Here is an 18947-nt window from a genome sequence, read left to right on the forward strand (position 1 = left end):
CCCCGTAGAAGCCGGGTCTAAGCTGGGAGGGGCCTGGGGGTAGCTTCCACTCCAGACCCTGCATGCGGATGGGGCCAAGGCTGGGAGTGTCGGGAGGCACCCTCGTACAGCTTCCTTTTTGCTGCCCCCACACCTGGGAGTTATTTCTTACTACTCACCCCGTGCAAGTTCTCAGACCGTGTTTGGGGGCAGCCTGACCTAACAACCTGGCTGGAAGGTAGATGGCAGAAATTCGGAATAAATAATTCTCACCATGGTTAAAAACGGTGGCCTTGTTTTCCACTGATCTGAAACGTTCTGAAAAATATATGTGATAAAGTATATTGAAAAAGAATCTTAATGTTTTCAAACTTCTTTAACAATTTATGTGCAATATTCAGTGCGTTGTCAATAGACTCACCTGTGGTCAGATTAGAGCAACATGTTATTTGGACGGGAATGTCTGGGAGACTCTCAGGAGGTAAGCCCTGTGGTGCACGGCTTATAGGTACGACTGCCCAGCTCCTTCTGTATACACCATCTCATATGTGTGAGGCTCAGAGATGTACGGAGATTACGAAGATCTAGAAAATTGGCTCAGCCAATGCAAGCATCCCCTCTCCATCACTGCTGAGGTAAAATTGACAGAAAATGTTAGCTATGTTGCTCTAAGGAGTCAACATTTTAGGGGCGCCTGGGTGGCTCAGTCGGTTGGGCGGCCAACTTCGGCTCAGGTCATGATCTCGCGGTCCGTGAGTTTGAGCCCCACGTCGGGCTCTGTGCTGACAGCTCAGAGCCTGGAGCCTGTTTCGGATTCTGTGTCTCCCTCTCTCTGATCCTCCCCCGTTCATGCTCTGTCTCTCTCTGTCTGAAAAATAAATAAACGTTAAACGTTAAAAAAAAAAAAAAGGAGTCAACATTTTAAAAGAAGAACAAAAGCCTCCAAAGTGGAAAAAATCAGCTCAATTAAATACGTGAGGCCACTGAGCATAACTGCATGTTTAGACAGGTCCCCTGCCTCGCTCTGGCTGCAAGCCACGGATGTCCTAACAAGGGGCCACCCGATCCACCTCAACTGAGTAAATTAACCTGAAGTAGCCCATGTACTGTAAGTTGTGCTGCCAACAATCCAATGCCAGAAGCAACTGAGAACTCTTGGAAAAATAAAGGGCACACAAAAAGGCTTAGTAGCTGCACTGGCAATTCGAAAGAAAGAGGCCAACTTTCCTGTGTGTTCTTCATCAGACAAAATCATTGTTTCTCAAAAACGATTGTTGTCAAAATGTGAAGGCTGAGTTTCCCACCCTCTTCAGGGTATATGCGATAGGTGAAGGCCTGGACCAAACTTTCCCAAATGGGACCAGATGTGGACTGAAACCGAGCAGCAGCGAGCTGTGAGTCACCTCTGGAGAGAAGAACAACCGTTTTCCTTCCTAAATCTTCTCTGCTGGATTTTACCGAACTACTCTGTAGAGGGACAGTAAGCAGATTCCCCTAATGCCCCCATTTGTCTTTCAACAAGGATCTATACGTTGTGTGGGCAGATAGATGACAATCATGATTTCTTGGAAACACAACTAGTAATTAGTGAGCTACAAAGTCTTATCAGATGCTCTTATCATCTCCTTCCATCGCTTGACCTATCACCAAACACTGCATACTTCTTGCCATAACAGAGCAAATTTCTCCTCTCCGGACAAACCTGCAAGAAGTCCGAAGTGAAGATTGAGCGAGTATTCATAGGAGTCAACCATTGCACACACGTGTGCTCCTTGCACTCTGCCTCCCTAGTAAATTCCAGATGTATATCACTGGTGGCCTCTCCTACTACCCTCAAGCTCTAGACACACACACCTCGCTGCTCACTGACCTTGCCCCTTAGCACTTTACCCTCCACATGTCCAAAACCAAATCACAGCGCTCCCTCCAAACACGCCCCCCTTCTGGAACGTACCTGCTTCACCGTCCACTCAGCACACCACAGACCAGGGATCACCTTAGACCTTGCCTTTCCCTCCAGGGTCTGGGCACACAACAATTCCCACGTGTGTCTTTTTCTCTAGCTAAATCTGCACGACCCTCACAAGTAATCACAAAGAGCGCCTCTGGCCAAAGTCTCGCTGGGTGACTGAGGTGTCTGGCCCCAGGTATGTAGCTGATACCAGATGTCTCCAAAACTTGGTCTTCCCAGCTCGGAGAGGTCTGGGCGCTTTTCGGGGGATTTCTGCTGCTTCCCAGTCGGGTCTGCACACTCAGCCCCCTCCTTATGTGAACAGCCCTCTGTCCACGAGGGGCCCTTGGCCTGCCTGCGGCCCCCCCCCCCACCAGTAGGATCTGGCGAGAAGCAAACGTGAAACTTCACAATGATGGGTTTGGGGCCCCTGCTATGTGCAACACACGTGCAGGTGTCGTGGGGAATGACAAGATGAACAAATAAAGGAGGGTGAAGGCTCAGGGAGCCTCCCCACTGTCAGGAAACATCAGAAGAGCCTTCACATCAGGTAACTTGAGAGCAGACTTCTGGTTTCCTTCGGGCCCCTTCCTGAAGGTTTGGCAGGAAACCCGACCACGGAGAATTAGGAGCCGCCAAGTCACGGGTAGCACCAGGGATGAGGAAACCATTTAAGATGTTGCTACAGTTCTCCGGGTGAGAGAAGACGGCGTCTTCAGGAGGTGGAGGGATGTGGGCGCGGAGCAGTGGTTGAAGTTGCAAAATATCCGAGAAGCAGAATCATGGGAACTCACCGGGAGTAAGGGAGAGGGAAGAAGCAGCAGGACTCCCAGGGATACAGGTTGGGCAGCCGGACCACCATTCAGGACACTGGGACCACCGGGAAAGTTGAAGATCTGGGGGAGGGCGATGGTTCTGGTGTGCCATGGGGAGTTTGGGGTGACGAAGGCAGTTGGAGCCAACCCCCTTGGCAGTAACAGACCGTTATGTCGAGTTCAAGGAGGAGCCAGAGACAAGGGTGCGAATGCCCTCAGCGTGCGGACATGAATAGAGCCTCCAGGGAAGATGAGGTTTCCAGGGTGGTATTCGGGGGAAGAGCGGGGTAGGACACTGCCCAGAGCGATACCGGGGTCCGGTCGGGGTGACCGAGGTGCCTCCTCCTGCCCCAGACCGGCCCTTTCCCTCACACCGTGGAGCTTGGTCCTCTGTCTTCAGGACCCCTGCCCAAGGGGCTGTCCCTTCTTTCCCCCCTCCGGCTCCTCTCTGGTGGCTTAGAACATGACCGTGTCCTTCTTCGAGGCAGAAACAAAAGACAAAACACGAAACCCTCCCTGGGTCCTATCTGCCTCCATTCCTCACATTCACAGACAAACCGCTCGAGTCCCCCACACTTTTGTCTCCATCCCCAAACCTCGCCCTCGCCCTTCGAGCTCCCCGCTCTGCCTGTGGGGGCCTTTCTCCACAAGAGACAGGCTCAGGGCTTTCCTCACCTGTCTGGGTCCCTCTGTAGCCACAGTGGTCAGCTTGGAGCACGTCCCTCTCCTCTCGAAACACCCTCTCTCTTCCCTCGGCTTCGATGACCCAGACACTTTCCGAGATCTCCTCCTGCTTTTCTGCCCATCCCTTAGCCAGTCTGGATTTTTCTAGCAAGCGAGTTGTGATTGCTCACAGTCTGTTCCTAGGCCTCAGCTCGTCCCTTTCTAGACGTTTCTAAGTCTCCCCTAGAGTCGGGACTTGATTTTCGCAGATATGCAGACCGCCTGTTTGCATTTAGGTCTGCAGCCCAGCCTTCTCTCCACGCGTACAGCAGGCACGTCGCCTTGGCGGGCCTTCTCTGAGCCCAGAGGTGCATCCCGTCCCGCAGCCGGGCTCGGAGCCCCTCCTCAGCCTTGCGGAGCTGCAGGTGTGGGCGAAGACGCTGCCCCAGCCAGAAGCCAGGGTGTCTGTGCCTCCCCTGCCCCGCTCCCACACTGCTTCCCTCACCAAGACGCGCTGAGTTCCTCCTCCCTGGCCTCCATCTCGTCTCATCGCCATGCTTGTCCAACCGCCCTGAAATCCCCTGGTGTGTGCCCTGGGCCACCCCACCCTCTCTGCTGCTGCTCCACCTGACCCCCTCCCTTACGTTCCCTCCATGGCTTTCCAAGGTTCTCAAGAGAAGGGAAAATCCCTCATCAAGGTCAGGAGCGTCTTGAGTGCTCTGTCCTTAACTGAATCTCCAAATGCTTCCTCTTACTTGCTATGACCCCTCTTGCCACGGGGCCTTTGCACAAGCTGCTGCTTCTGGCTGGTGGCCTGTCTCTCCCCCTGAACAAGAAGCTCCTGTAAATGTCAGGTCCAGCCCACTTTGCCAAGAAAGCATTCGCCGGCCCCTTCTATTCGGGACTCACAGGGCCTGTGCCTCTTCTTGGCCACCTTAGTCACCATAGCGATTTTCCACATGTCTGTGTGATGATCTGAGAAGTGCCTGTGCCTCGTCCCAACTGTAACCCCATGAGGACAGTGACCACACATGTCCCAGCTCACCACTGAATCCCCTGTGCCCAGAACGCTGCCCGGCACACAGGAAGGGTGGTCGCGTGCTCGTGTTGAGTCAGAGCAGACGGGCGGCGTGAGAACCCAGGGAGGGGCGGAAGCGAGAACCGGGTCTCTCCTGGAGTTCAAAAATTTCTGGTTCCAATTCGCCATGTTCTTAGAAACAAATGACTAGCTAACGGCTTAAGTTCACTGCTATCTATAGGATAAAAGTAATAATTACGTCTCTTCCATCACGATGGTCTGACCAAGAGGGCAACGGCCAGGGAAACCCAGAGGGGCATTTCAGAGAGCTTTCCACTCAGGGATTTTCTCCATTGACTTGGGCAAAAACTTGCAGATGCTTTAATTAAATACCAAGTTTGTTTAAAATGAAACAAACACCCAGCAGGGGCGTCAGGGTGGCTCAGTCGGTTAAGCGTCCGACTTCGGCTCGGGTCACGATCTCGCGGTCCGTGAGTCCGAGCCCCACGGTCAGGCTCTGCACTGACAGCTCGGAGCCTGGAGGCTGCTTCGGGTTCTGTGCCTCCCTCTCTCCACCCCTCCCCTGCTCGCGCTCCGTGCCTTTCTCTCTCAAAAATAAATAAACATTAAAAAAAAAATGGAACAGAGCAGCTGACAGAGGTGCTTAGAGACAGATTAAGAGTTTACGTGATTCGAACACACCACCGCAACAAACACTGCTCCAAGGTCATGTGCAGCTTGATAAGGACAAGTGCAAATCTGCAGCAGAGGGAGAAATTAAGCAAAGCAAGCAAGAAGGGAGGAAAACAGCCAGGAAAAAAAAATGTCAGGGAAAAACTCCCGGGGGGTATGGCTAACCAGCAAGAAGGTGCACGTCTGCATCGCAGTGTGCACGGGGAGCGTTCGAATCCCTGCTGGGTGCGGGGGCCTCCCCGTGTCAGCTGCCCGCCTGCCTGTCGTGGACACTCAGGCGGCAGCCTCTGCTTCCTCGCACCTGTCACTCCTAATAAATAGTCTGTGCTGTTGGAGAATCATGGACCAAGACTACTTAACAGTCAGTTTGGCTTTATTTGTATCCATCAGCATAAGTTCGGCAAACACATTTAGCACTGATCTCCTCTAATACATGGTTACACTTCAGGATGATAAAATGCTCATTTTTCTTACGTAGGACGACGTCACCACAATTACGTGGTCACCGGAGGGTGTGGTGCCCCGTCATTCCCAGGGACCGCAGTCCGAGGCAGAGACCACACCCTCATTTGCACACGGGACCCCCACGAGGCCCGGAACAAGTATTTGCACGTCAAGCATTTCACCGAATGTTGGGAAAGCTTCTTTTCCGAGCTAATTAGCAGAATCCAGGAGCCCAATCGAGAAGTTCATCTCTTTGCCTGGGAGCAAAATTCTCCTTCTTTGGAAATGAGGTACGTCCGTAGCCCAATTTTTTTCCAGTTTTATTAAAATATATTGACGTATGACATTGTGTAAGTTTAAGGTATACACTGTAGTGATTTGATATAGGTGCATATTGTAAAATGGCGATCACAGTAAGGTTAGTTAACACATCAGAATAAAAAGTCAGCATTTGTGCGTGTGTCTGCGTGGTGAGAGCTGTAAAAAAACCTCCTTTCTTAGCATCTTTCAAATATACGATACAGTATCACGGACGTACTCACTCCCCGTAGCTTACGTATTTTATAAACCGGAAACGTCTACATTTGGACCGCGTGCACCCATTTCCCGCGCCCCCGCTCTCTGCCTCCGGCACGCATCACTCTTTTCCGTTTGTAAGAGTTCAAAAATTGTTAGAGCCCGCCTACGAGAGAGATCATACGGCCTCTTTGTGTCTGACTTATTTCACTCAGCATAATGCACTCGACGTCCAGCCACGTTGTCACAAATGGCACGCTGTCCTCCCTCCGTGACTGACTCATCTCCCATCGCATGTGCTATCACGACCTCTTCATCCGTTCGTGCCCCGGGGCCACGTAGGCTGCTTCCACACCACGGCTGCTGACAGTGACACTGCAGCCAACGTGGGGAGTGTGGATGTTTCTTAGAGGCTGCGGTTTCATCCGCCTTGGATAACCCCCCAGAAATTTCCATCTTCCCGAGCCCAAATTTTAAGAAGGTGGATAATGGTGATTACTCCGCTAATGTACTTGGAACTTTGACGTTCACTTTCAGGACCATTTATTTTTTCCATTTCACCCTTTTCTCTTTGACAATTTCTACCTTTCTGTTTTGCCCCCTTGACCCCTTGTCACTGGCGATTGCGGCAAAAGACACACGTTTCTGGCCCCGCATTTACGCTATATTTGCAGGGCACTTAGTGCTTCATAGGACTCAATACACAAGACGCCAATATTCCTTACAGAGCTGGAAACCTCACGCACGTGAGCCCAGGCGGACCCGGTCCCTCCCATCGGGTGGGAGGACGGCTGAGGCATGCGCGGATTCTGCAGAGAACATTGCAAACTGAAGTGCCTCACGTCTACACTGCAGGCAAAGTTACAAATCCATCAGGTTGGAGAGAATTGAGCTTATTAATGTCCCCCAATGCACTAATCTTGGTGTGTGGATTACCTTTCTCGAGCTTAGAAAAGCAGTTCTGCTTGTAATGATCTTCTCATAAAATGTAATCATAAATGACACCACAGCCCTAAAATAAACCAGAGGAAACCAGAATATTTTATGTGGAATTTAACATTCTACCGGGCTCCTTTCCACAACGTACAAGCTCAGATAATATGTCAGAGATTAACTCGACCAATCTTTCATTTACACTTTTCGCAGCAGACTTCACGTTATTTAAAAGCTTTATGCAAAAGTCATTCAGACGTGAATAATTGAAATTATTTTTAACGATCGCCCCATTAGAGACCCAACTTACACAGATTTCCAACTGACCTAGTTTTTTTTCTTCTTTCTTTCATCAGCTTATTTTACTGGTGAGTTTAAACAGATTCGTCTCTAATTAGATACGTACTTTTCAAACAGTATTGGACAATAGCTCCCTTTAACATTTGTTCTTTGCATCTGTGATCTTTGTGTTGTCTCCGAACACGGTGGCAGGCTGGTTACGCGTGTACATGGATCTTCTCCACAAATCCCTGTCAGTTATGCTGCCAAGAAGCTCTTGATGTCTGTAACCTTTCATTGTGAAGAATGCACATTTAATTACTAGGAAAACGATGATGATGTAATAGGTCAAGACGTGCCTGGCCTCCTGCCTGGAGGGCGCTCTGCCCGGGAGTGAAGGGGGCTGGCGCTGCACGGACAAACCACCCCAAGTTCACCAGGGGCGTCCCAAACACAGCAGCAGCCTCGTACTCCACCCAGGGGGGCTGTCGAATTGCCTCACTAATAAAAATAAGTCAATTGTAAAGGATACGTAGGAACGCGCCTCAAACATTTACAAATTGAAATCTTCACTCAATCGCTTACCTTGATACAAGGTCGAAGACTGTTCTTTGGATGAGACTTTCCTCCTTGGCAGGAATCAGCCGCCATGATTTCGTAAAGTCTAGTGATTCCTGAAGATACCCGCAGAGCCATCTAAGTGTATGACCCAGTGCAATTCCTCTGCATTTTGTAAAGTCTTTTGACGGAACATTTACGTGGTGCTCTCATGAAGTCTTTGCAAAGCATGCAACTTCGGTTTCCTAGGAAAAAAGTAACGCTCCCTCAACTGATGTTAATATTTTGTATTGTAAGTGTATCGGTAATGAGCATTGACTTAGTTGATGCTAAATCGAACTGTATCATTTAGTAATGGGGATAATGGGTATGAAGAGGCCGAGGGAAAATCATGGCTGATTCTTGGTGAATGTGGAATAAAACCCAAGGAGCAGCAGGGAGGTCAGACAGCAGCCCCGACAGCAACAGGTGCCGGTCAGGAGAGTTGGGGAGCCGGTGGAAGAGGAAACATCAGGAGATTCCTCAATTAGGCCCGGTTTGGACCCAGCAGGGGTCCCGAGAAGCAAAGCCAGGACACCTCCCTCCCCAGTAGACACACTGTCCCCCAGTGGATGGTCAGAGCACCGTTTCCTGCCACGAATCCTGCATGGCACCAGGCCTTAAGCCAGCAAACCGCACGGCTTCACCGTGACAAGCAGAGCCTTACCCAGGGGTCTGCCAACCAGGCTCCTTGCTTCGGGCACTGGTGCGGACCCGGCCTCAGAATCCACAGGACGGGAAGCCGCAGGGAGGGCAGGCCTGTCTCCGGGGCACGGCCACCCTGCCCGGCCATCTCCCTCTGGCCTCGGCTGACTCCACGTTAGCAGAATTGCCTCCACCAGCAGGGCCCGATGGCGGGAGAACGAAGAGATGGAATGGGGGTCTTCGAATGATCTCGGATTTCGTGTACTGATGTCTGATTCTTCTCAGCTAGGGCTCACAGAAATGCCCGCAAGCCGAACCGCCTGGCCTCATTGGAGGGTCCGGGGTGGCCCCCTCGCCGAGGTACCACAGGAGAAGGAGCAGACAGCAGGGCTTGCGTGTGGGGCCGTTGAGGGAACTCCAGCAGTCCTTACAGAGTGGAAGGGGCAATTTTCAGTTGCCACAGGGGATGGAGAGGCAGGCGGAGGGGACGTCCTCCCTGTTTCCTGTGCCTGTTAATCTGCTCCGTGAGCCGCAGTCTGTGCTCGGAGGGGAGGCTGAGTTTCTTGCCTGAACTGTGTTCATTACTTACAGAAAACACCACACTGGGTCAGAATTCGAACACAAACGAGGGCTGCAGAAAAGCGCTGAGGACTTGTTATCAAACACCCTTTGCACGGGCCACAAACGTGCAGGGCTGGTGGCCAAGAGGACCCCGCCCTCGCCCCCGGCGGCCGTCCCCAAGCAGGATGCCGGGGGCACACCGGCCGCAGCCCCGTCTCAAGCACACTGCACTCGGGTGCTTCTGGGCCTGCTCCACAAGGACATAAACCTTCTGGAAAGTGGAGCCCACAGTCAGGTTTGTAGAGAGCCCGCCTTGATCTCCTTCCCCGCGGTGCCTGTGTCTGCTCGAGTCCTCCGTGTGCCAGTGCAAACGGAAAGCGCTCTTCGGGGACATCTGAGCCTCTGCGGTGGCCCAGACACCTGTGGAACGGTGGAGGCGGGCGGGAGGGAGGCCAGGACACCTGCTCCCGAGGCCTCCTGGAAACCAGGCAGGAGTTGGGCCCTTGTCGTGCCTCTGACTCAGCTGAGGCTTATTCCCTCCGTCTCTGCCACTTCTCGCTGGGTTTTATTTTTGCCTCCGCAAGTCCTGCAAAATTCACCTTGAAAGTGAACCGCGCGGGGAGGTCTGCTTTCCTTGGAGGCGACACCTGCCTCATGCTTGGCTTTCTTGGTGCAGCGGAAGGGGTCCGTCGGGGCGAACCGAGCACAGGAGCCGGCCCAGCACGGCTCCTGGAAGCAAAACCGAGCGGCCCCCACGCCTGTTTATCAGGCGTGGACCGTGTGCCGTGCCCTTGGCCTGTGTGACGTCATGCCCTCCCTCCCCGCGGGCTGGTCCCTTGCGCAGACAGCACACCCACCAGTGACGGACAGTAGCAGATGGGTGCGGCCTGAACAGCCCGGACACAAAGGCTCTCCACGTCTAGGGTGTAAATTTTCCGGCCCCGGCCGGTTCCACGTGACCTCCGTGACGTCCCCAAATGTGAACCTGGGGCCTGACGTGCACAGCCGGGTGCGACCAGGCTGAGAGAAAGCGACGGCTCACCGGAGGGCTGGGTCAGGAGCCACAGCCCGCACGCCTGTCCCCGAGTCTGAGTCCCGAGTCATCCGACGTGCGTGGCATCGTCTTCTGGGCCGTAGCTTTTCCGACGTGCGGCACCTGCAGAGGGTGACGCGGCCTCCACGCCTGGGAGCCTGCGAAGCACGCAAAGGTCTCCTGTGTTCTTCTTCCTGAAAATTCTACCACAGCTGCTCCCATTCAGGCTGTGGGGACCCCACACCTGGCAGGTCAGTGTCCAAACCCGGGGTCGGCCTTCCTTGCAGGTGTTCTTTTGCTCTTGGTTCCCAGAGGCGGGACCGACCCCTGGACAAGCCCACGTCCTCCCTCCCTCGCCGGTTATTGGCTCCTGTCCCCGATGTCCCTCCTCGGTCGGGAAGACAGGCTGGCTGGAGATCCATGGTGGTGGGTCCCCTACGGGACCTCTCGAGAGCCCGGTTTGCGATGATCTTACTTCCCCGGGGACCCCCTCTCCTGGGACTTCCCGGCCGTCTGGCTGCACGTCTTGTGGCAGACATTTAAAGCACAAGCCCGTGAGGCCGCCGACGTTTGACCTTGAGCAAACCGTGACTCACAGGGACGCACCGCGCCTCCAGAAGGACAAGCAGATCCCCGAGCGGAGAGTCGCCTGGTGCGAACAGTGGGCTTGGCAGAGCCCCAGAGGGAGCCCAGAGGGCCCGGCCGCCGCGGTCCGCTCGCCAGCCACCCGAAGGAGGAGCCGCCGGGCTGTGGGGATGAGGGACGCGGATCCCGGGCCGACGGCGCGGGGTGGGGTTCATTTCCACGCAGCAAGGAGAGCCACCGGCTAGAGCCGCGCACAGACAGGGTCCATGTTCCCATGAAAGCCTCTTCTGAGGGAGGAACTGAAGCACGCCTAGTTGCCCCCCCAGAGGCAGGGAGCTCCCTCGGCCTCGGTTTCCCCCTCTGTAGCTTGACGTTGACGTGCTCCTACTTAGGTATGGAGCACCCCAGACAAGTGCTGACGCTAAATCAGCAAAAGAGCCTCCTGCTCTCTGTCCCCTTCCTCCCCACAAGTGAGCACAGGGGCGTCCCAAGGGGAGCCGCCACCGTGACCAGGGAGGAGACGGTGCCCGGAACAGCACCAGCGCCTGGAACGGCATCGGCGTGTCTGTCCTGCCTGCGTGGGGCCGGGCGCTGTGGGGCGTGAGACACAAAGTCCTGCTGGAAAAACACGGGCACCGGGTCAGACGCCTGAGTTTCAAGCCCAGACCTGCCGCTCCCCGCCTGCCGTGGGGTCCTGGGCCTAAGCTTTCTCTTCTCCGCAGCAGCCTTTCCTCTGCAGGATGGAGTTTTCAGCCGGGGCTGCCCCCGGGGCCCTGTGAGCAGCGCGTGACAGGAGGCCAGGCCCGGGTCAACGCAGGGAACAGGGCGACAGGGACTCAGGCGCAGGATGGCATCCACCGCCCCTGAGGGGGGTTCTGGGGATAGGCCAGAGGGCGGCCCCAAGATGCAGGAAGAGGGTTCCAAAAGTAACGGGTCTCACGGGCGGCCGGTGAGCCCGTGAGCTCACTGTCACAGGAGAAGTGGCAGAGGGGGAGGGGCACCTGGCTGCAGAGGTCCCTCGGCCCCACTTCGGGTGGGATTAGGACTGTTCCAGGGATTTGGGACGTCCAATCCCCTGGTCCAGAGCTCCGCTTCCTACGGCGTCTACAGTAAGAGAGCCCGTCACTCATGTGCGTGTCTGTGTGCAGTGAGTTCAAAGAAACCCCGTCGAGTTTAAGTGGAGGGAGACCCAACCCCACTGGGGTAGACGTTCCTTTAAAATCCATTCCACAGGAGGGATATTGGCTTCAAATCCGTATCCGCGGAGGCTGGGCATTGGAAAGCGTCCCAGCACGTTTCCAAGCGGATGTTGCCTGACACAATGAACAGCCCGTATCTCAAGACAGAACCACCTAGAAACATGGTCGCCCAGGTGATCCCGGCTTCTGTCAACCCAAGACATGGTCTTCCCGTCCTCCTCAGACTTAAGCCGACAGCTTTGTGTTCTGCCTTTACTGGCTTTGGTCACTCGATAAGGCTTCTTTTTGTGTTTTAGCTGGGGCAGCAGGTCTGCATCAATGCAAGTGAGTCTCTGCCTAGCGCGACCCCGTGTACAAACCCCTGACCCCCACCGGCCCCACCTCTGTGGCAGGAGCCTCTCAGCAGAAGCAGAAGCCACATCGCGTGGGATGGAAAATACAGAAGCCAGCTGCTTCCACAGCCAGTTAGGGCGCAAGCCCGCCATCCAGCGTTGGCCATGGGGCTGGCGGACGCCTGGCGCGTCCCCTGGGCTCCCCCCGTGGCCCCGTGGGGAGGGGGAGGGGAGGGCAGTTGGGGGAGGGGCTGCGGGTCTCCTGCACCGGTGGCATGAGGAACCGCGGGACACTTGTGGGGCCCCGGATGCCATGTGACCGCGGCCTGGATGTCTCGGGGTCTGCGTTTCTGTATCTGTGAAATGTGACCAGGGGCTCTGTCTTGACCGCGTGTCAGCATGGCCAGGAGGACCGAACCAGTCACGAAAGAAATCACCATCGGTTCATATTCAATCACTGTTTTGCTTTCTGGTCTCTGTTGTGCAAACTCGGTTAGTTTTCTTTAAATGAAATACTGTCCCCATTATTGTATTTCAAAGATTATTTTTAGGGAAAAGTTTCTTGGGGCCCCTGGGTGGCTCAGTCGATTTAGCGTCCAACTTCGGCTCAGCTCATGATCTGACGGTTTGTGAGTTCAAGCCCCACGTCGGGCTCTGTGCTGACAGCTCGGAGCCTGGAGCCTGCTTCCGATTCTGTGTCTCCCTCTCTCTCTGCCCCTCCCCCACTCTCTGTCTCTCTCAAAACAAACAAACAAACAAACAAACAAACAAAACATAAAACATAAAAAGAATTCTCCTACTAAGATGCTTTGAAATCACAAGGGAAAAATAAACATTTTATTTGTTTACCTTTCTGCCACAATAACAAACAAGTCTGTACCACCCTTGGACCCGCTCACGGGAAAAGCAGAACTCCTCCAAGAGGTAGAGACAGAGCGTATGAGATTATTCTCATTTATGACCAATCGATCCTTCATTTGTTCACAAAATACACAGATGGTTGTTTCCAGTATTCTTTTGTTGATTTAGTGCAAGTTCCTGGAAAAAAAACATTAAATTTCACTCATCAGTCGGTTCTCAGAGTTCATGAAAAGTCAGACCAGTACAATACAAACGTGCTTACTTTATTATGATCAAACCCGTGGAGGACAAGAGGCCTCCAGGTTCCTTGAGGAGCGGCTATGATCTGGGGGCGGCCCCCGTGAGCCACAGAACGCAACTGCTGTGGGCCGGAGGCACCCTCAGTCCCCAGGAGGCTGGTCACCCTGTGCTCAGAGCTCCCGTCTCTTCCTGTCCACCTACACCTCTCACCCTCCATGGCTTTATCATTTCAATTTTCTTCCTTCCCCTCTTCCCCCCGCAGCCTCCCAGTGTTTGAGAGAAAACGCACCTGTGACCTTCCCCAGCTGAGATGGGGGCGGGGCAGGTCCCCACACGCGGTTGCCCTTGGTGGCTTCAGGGAGACCACAAGGGCCCCTGCGCCTGGGCCCGGCACGCCCACCGGCTCTTTGTCGACTGCACCTTTCCTAACTTTTTCCTATGACGTTACATTACAAGATAGTTTGTAAATTCTGGAACAAGGAGAATGATCTCCATTCTGCCCCAATTTCTCTGTCCTGGAAGTCTTGATCAACTGATTCTGGAGCTGAATTATTTATGCACAGGAGGAAGCGCGGCACTCATCAGTGTAATGTGCTGGACACATGGCTGACAGTCAGTAGGAGAAAGAAATTCTTAGAAAACGGTGCGAGCCAGATGGGGTTACGTGCGAGGGAGGCCCGGCTTATTTACTGGAGCGGGAGCGGGAGAGGCCCCATTAGCACAGACTGCCTTTCCGGGATGAGGTCCTAATTGGTCTTAGGAAGCACTCAGCCACATTTAGCCACTCTCTAGAAATTAAGTTCCGATTTTAAACCGGCCCACGGTTGGGTCTGGCAAAATACAGTGTCTAATTTTTTTTTTTTTTTAAAGAAAAATACATGTTCAGGAATCCAAAATATGCCTTGTAGAGCTTCTTACTCTCACGACCTCACAGAACTGGTGCTTTAAAACCCTAGCGACGCAGAAGTGACCCTCCGAATGGGACCGCGGGGGCGGGGCTGAGAAGGGAGACAAGCGGTTAGGGACGGACAGCCCAGGGCAGAGTCGCCCTCCCGCCTCCTGGGGACACGTCCTTGGACGTCTTCCACTGGTGGCAGGAGCCAGGCACCGACCATCACGTTCGCAGCAGCCACTCTCAGTCCCATATAACTGCCACCAAATCGGCCTGAAGGGCAGCCCGGGCTCCTAACCCAGGAGGTGAGGGCTCCCCGGCGGGAGCACGCCCCGGGCACACAGGCCCCCGTGTGTCCCCAGCAGAGCCCGGCACACACAGCTCCCCACTCACGGGCCGCAAGTCAGGGCACCACTGAGGTCCAGCGACTGGCCACCCGCCGGCCACCCTGGGACCCTGCGTGGGCGGGAGCAGAGCCTGCTGTTGGGGCTCCTTCCCCGGACGCCCCTCACCCGCACACATCGGTTCCCCTGGGCTGGCTGGCGAGGCGTGGATGCCTCCACAGCCGTCTACCTCCTGCTGCTGGGCTTTCCCCGGGAAGGTGACGTCCTGGCCCTCGGGGCCGGCCCGGCCTGCCACCGGTGCCTCTGACACGGCACCCCGCACCCCAACCCCCGCGCTCTGGTTAACTGTGCCCTGACCCCCGGCCTCTGTGACGCCCCATTGTCCTTAGCATCAACCCCGGGCATGGCCTCTGGACACCCGCCCACCCACCGCCCTGTGCTGGGAGGTCCTCACGAACCCAACTCACAGTCTTTACTCTCGGCGGCCCCTCCTGCTGACTCTGTCCCCATCTCCCTCCGGGCAGACGCTCCCAGTGGCCACCAAGCTCCCAGGAACTGTCCACCCCTGCCCCAAACTCATCCTGTCCCGCTCTGTGGGACAGCACAGGGCGTCTGCGATGTCCCCCCCCCCCATCGGTGCTCCACAGACGTCCCTCCACTTACTAGTAACACCTTAGTTAAGAGGGGCCCAGACCGTACCTTTCCCGAGGAATGTGCACTCCCCCTTCCGGGAGGAACGAAGCAGGTGTCTCTTTGATGTAACGTTCTGTCCCGCCGAGTTTGAGGCCTGGTGAAATGAGCAGAGTCTGAAGGGCTTTGCACCTGTCACATCTGACTGTTGTGAAGGAACACACAAACCCCATGCTGAGGAGACGCCCGCAGGATGGGGACCCTTTCACGAGACTTGCCAGCTCGCTCCACACCCAAGGCCACCTCAGGTTAAGATGGTCCCCATCTACAGGCAAAGACCTTCCGGCACGACCCCCCGTAGGTGCTGTCCTCTGCTCTCTGCCCTTTGGAGTGAGTGGCCCGTAGGCGACCCCAGGCTGTACGAGGCCATGCTCCGTCAGGGTGCCATTCTGGATCAGACGGAGGCCCCGACAGGCGTCTGTCCACGTGGGTCTCCTGCACATCAGTGACGCACCTTCATCTGTTCTGGTCCCCATTGCCCGCGACCTGACCCAGACAGGCAATATCGGTCTCCCTCGTTGTGCCCCGAGGACCAGCCACCCCGGCTCAGGTGTCCTGGAGAGACCAGCATGGTGAAGGGCTGGGTCCTCCAGCTCCAGCTCGGCCGCAGCCCGTGGTCTCTTTGCCACTCAGCTGTGGAGGGTCGGGGGCAGGGCACACACGGTCGTCCTGCAGGGTCTCTGCGGTTCTCTGGCTGCCCGTGGGGGTTCGGGCCCCACCTGTGCCACCAGCCCTTCCGCCTTGGCGTTTCAGACAGAAGGGACACCGTGGGGCTCCTGCCACCCCCGAGCTCCCACCTGCTCTCCAGAACATGTCCCTCCACCGGGATGCGGTCACCTGACGTGGGGCCGGGTGTCTCTTGGGTCATAAGATGGGCCCTGTGAGGACGGTGTGCTGGGAGACAAGACGATCCCTCATCGACGTAGTTACCGTCGGAGTCCCTCAGGAGCACAAGCTCGTCAGTCTGTCATTTCTCCGTACAAACGGATCCTGTCCGTACACCTGCTCTTTAAGGCCTGTGAAAAGTGCGTGTGTCACCAAGACTTCCCATTTGAGATACTTGTCAACTTTCGAAGAAGTTACACTTTCTAAACTCTTAAAACCCAACAAATAGAACCACTTGGGTGCCGTGTGACGTTAAACTGAGAAGGAAAGAAGGAAATCCCATTCCCTCAAGCGTCTCCTTCCCTGAACTTCAGCACTGACCTGTTCGGAGCAGTGAGTCTGGGCTCGATCTCGGGCTGGTGACACTGAAGAGGCCAGGAGGGCATCTCCTCGCACTCAGATCCGATGTGAAGGCAGACCGGCCCCCTGCCCCCGGGGCAGGGGGCACCCCGGCCATCCTGGAGCCAGCTCTGGGCGGCCACGGCCTCCGTCTCCCGTAGGCCGTGGGGGTGCAAGCTGGCCGTCCCGTGGGGATGGGGGCCAGGGCCCCCGGGACACCAGAGAGCACAGAGACCCCTCCAGGATGCCCGCCCTGTTCCGGGGCCCAGGCCTCTCTGTGGCCCCTGCCCGCCTCCTGGGGCCCTGAGACTCGCGCCCTCCGCCTCCTTCCCTGCCCGGAGCCTCGGAGAGCCCCGAGCTCGGGTCAAAGCAAAGGCAGGCTGGGCCCGCGCCGGTGAGCGAGGGCTGACCGCTGGGAGAGTCATCAGCCGCGCCGTGTGAGGATGAACTGAGCAGTAAATTAATTAATCATCATTTTATGCCTCATCAAGCGCTTTGCTGAGGCTCTCGACGGGGCCTCTCGATGAGCCAATGAGAAGCAGACTGTTTTGTTTAGCCGGGTGAGGCTTCCATAAACAGGGGAGGCTTTGACAAGCTAATAAATATGTCAGCCGTCTCTGCCACGGGCAGCAGTCGCCCCACCTGCAAAGTGGTGGGGTTCTGCCCGGCCCGGTGGGCAGTGAGTGATGGCAGAGACGTGGCCGCGGAGGAGGCAGGCGGGAGGCGCGGGGAGCGGGGAGAAGCTCCCCAAAGTTCCTCCCGAGTTTCCGGGAGGAGTGCCACCACCTTCCCCACGATGGCCTTACGGCTCGCGCCGCGGGATCGGAACATCCTGACACCTGTCCCTCCGGCTCTGCGTCCACATCCATCACGTGGGACGCGGGCTGTGAGGGGCTCCCCCCGCGAGTGCCCTGATTTGGGGGCCGGATCGCGTTTTAAGGATGTGCGAGCAACACGCTCCCGAGGAACCGGCCTGGGGGTGAGATGCCCGGCTTCCGGGGCCGTGAGCGCCAGATGCCCCTCACCACCTTGGAAACCCGTCGCGGCCGCTCCTTAGGAAAGAGGTCTCAGGCTGCCTCGGTTCACCTCCACGGAAAGGCAGAAACCCCCTTTCTTTAGGAAACGGGCTTGTTTTTTAAGGCAAAGAAATGTTGATGTTTGGATGATAATTCCAGGGACTTTAGCAGATGCTTTGCTCTCTGCTTTTAAAGCCAAGCGTGGAATCGCATGCAATGTGGGCAGAGGGCCGAGCGGTGCCAGAGAGGTGCACGCCCCAGAGGACACAAACACACATCCTTCACAAATCTCGGGTTTGTCAACCACACGGCACGTCTGTTCAAGCGGGTTTGAAATGGCCGCCCGCATAGACCAAGGAACGCTCACGTGGGCCTACAGACAGCTTCGGGACCCACCTGACACAGAACCGCGGGGCCCACAAAAAGCCCTTCTTCGTGGGTCCCACGGGGAGACGGGGACCCCGCAGAGGCCCCGTGAGACACGCCTGTGCCGCCCCCTTGAACCCACCCCCTCCGCTTCCTCCAGGGGTCCATAGAGCATCTGGAAGAGGTATCACCAAGCGTCAGACGCACCTGACTTGATTTTCACGCTCCATCTGCGGTCCGAACCCCAACGAACCGAAGGGACATTGGCCTGGGATCCGCACAGAAGGGCCTCCTTCGAGCTCAGATCCACAGACGTTCACACGGCAGAGACCATCCCCAGGGTGATCCCGTTGGAGGGAATTGCTGGAAACTTCCCATTTGCCCTCCCGCCTCCTGGGGTGAAGGGGCTCTTTCAAGAAGCGCCCCTGGATCCGGAGCCTACCCGGACTTTTGTCGTGACTGGCCACAGTTGGGGAAGAGCCAGCAGTGCAGGTGGCCGTGCCTTTGCTGTCCCCTGCATGCCATCCGTTCTGATTCCCAGCGGCAGGGGGTGGCTGGCGGCCGCCGCGGCCGCGGTGACATAAGGCAGGTCAGCATGGACTCCCCGAGCTGTCCCCGACGCCAGATGACCGTCGCGCCACAAGGTGATGGCACCATTTGCTCCAAAAGACAACAAGGCGGGAGATCCTAGAACGAGCTCTCAGTCTGGACAGAGCTGCGTTCCACCCCTCACACCACATGGGGAACATGTGACACCCATGGTGTGAGTTGTGGCGTAGACAAATCCGCGAGACGGCTTTCAGGATCAGGATAAGCTCGCTCACTCGTGTGCTCCCTCCGTGGGATTCTTCCGGCACCGGGCCCCTGCGCGGTCACCGGCATGCTCCAGGATGGGCCTCCTGGAAAGGGCAGAGTTCCCGCCGGCCACGCCAGGCTCAGGGTCTGATGCAGGGACACGTGGCGGACACGACATGGGACAGCGTCCCATACGGGCTCTGGAGGACGGAGACGACACAGGCCGACAGCCTCAGAGGTGGTTTCTTTAAGTGCTGCCTTCTGACTTCTAATGTT

Source organism: Neofelis nebulosa, chromosome 1 (genome assembly GCF_028018385.1).
Source record: "Neofelis nebulosa isolate mNeoNeb1 chromosome 1, mNeoNeb1.pri, whole genome shotgun sequence".
Classification (NCBI taxonomy): domain Eukaryota; kingdom Metazoa; phylum Chordata; class Mammalia; order Carnivora; family Felidae; genus Neofelis; species Neofelis nebulosa.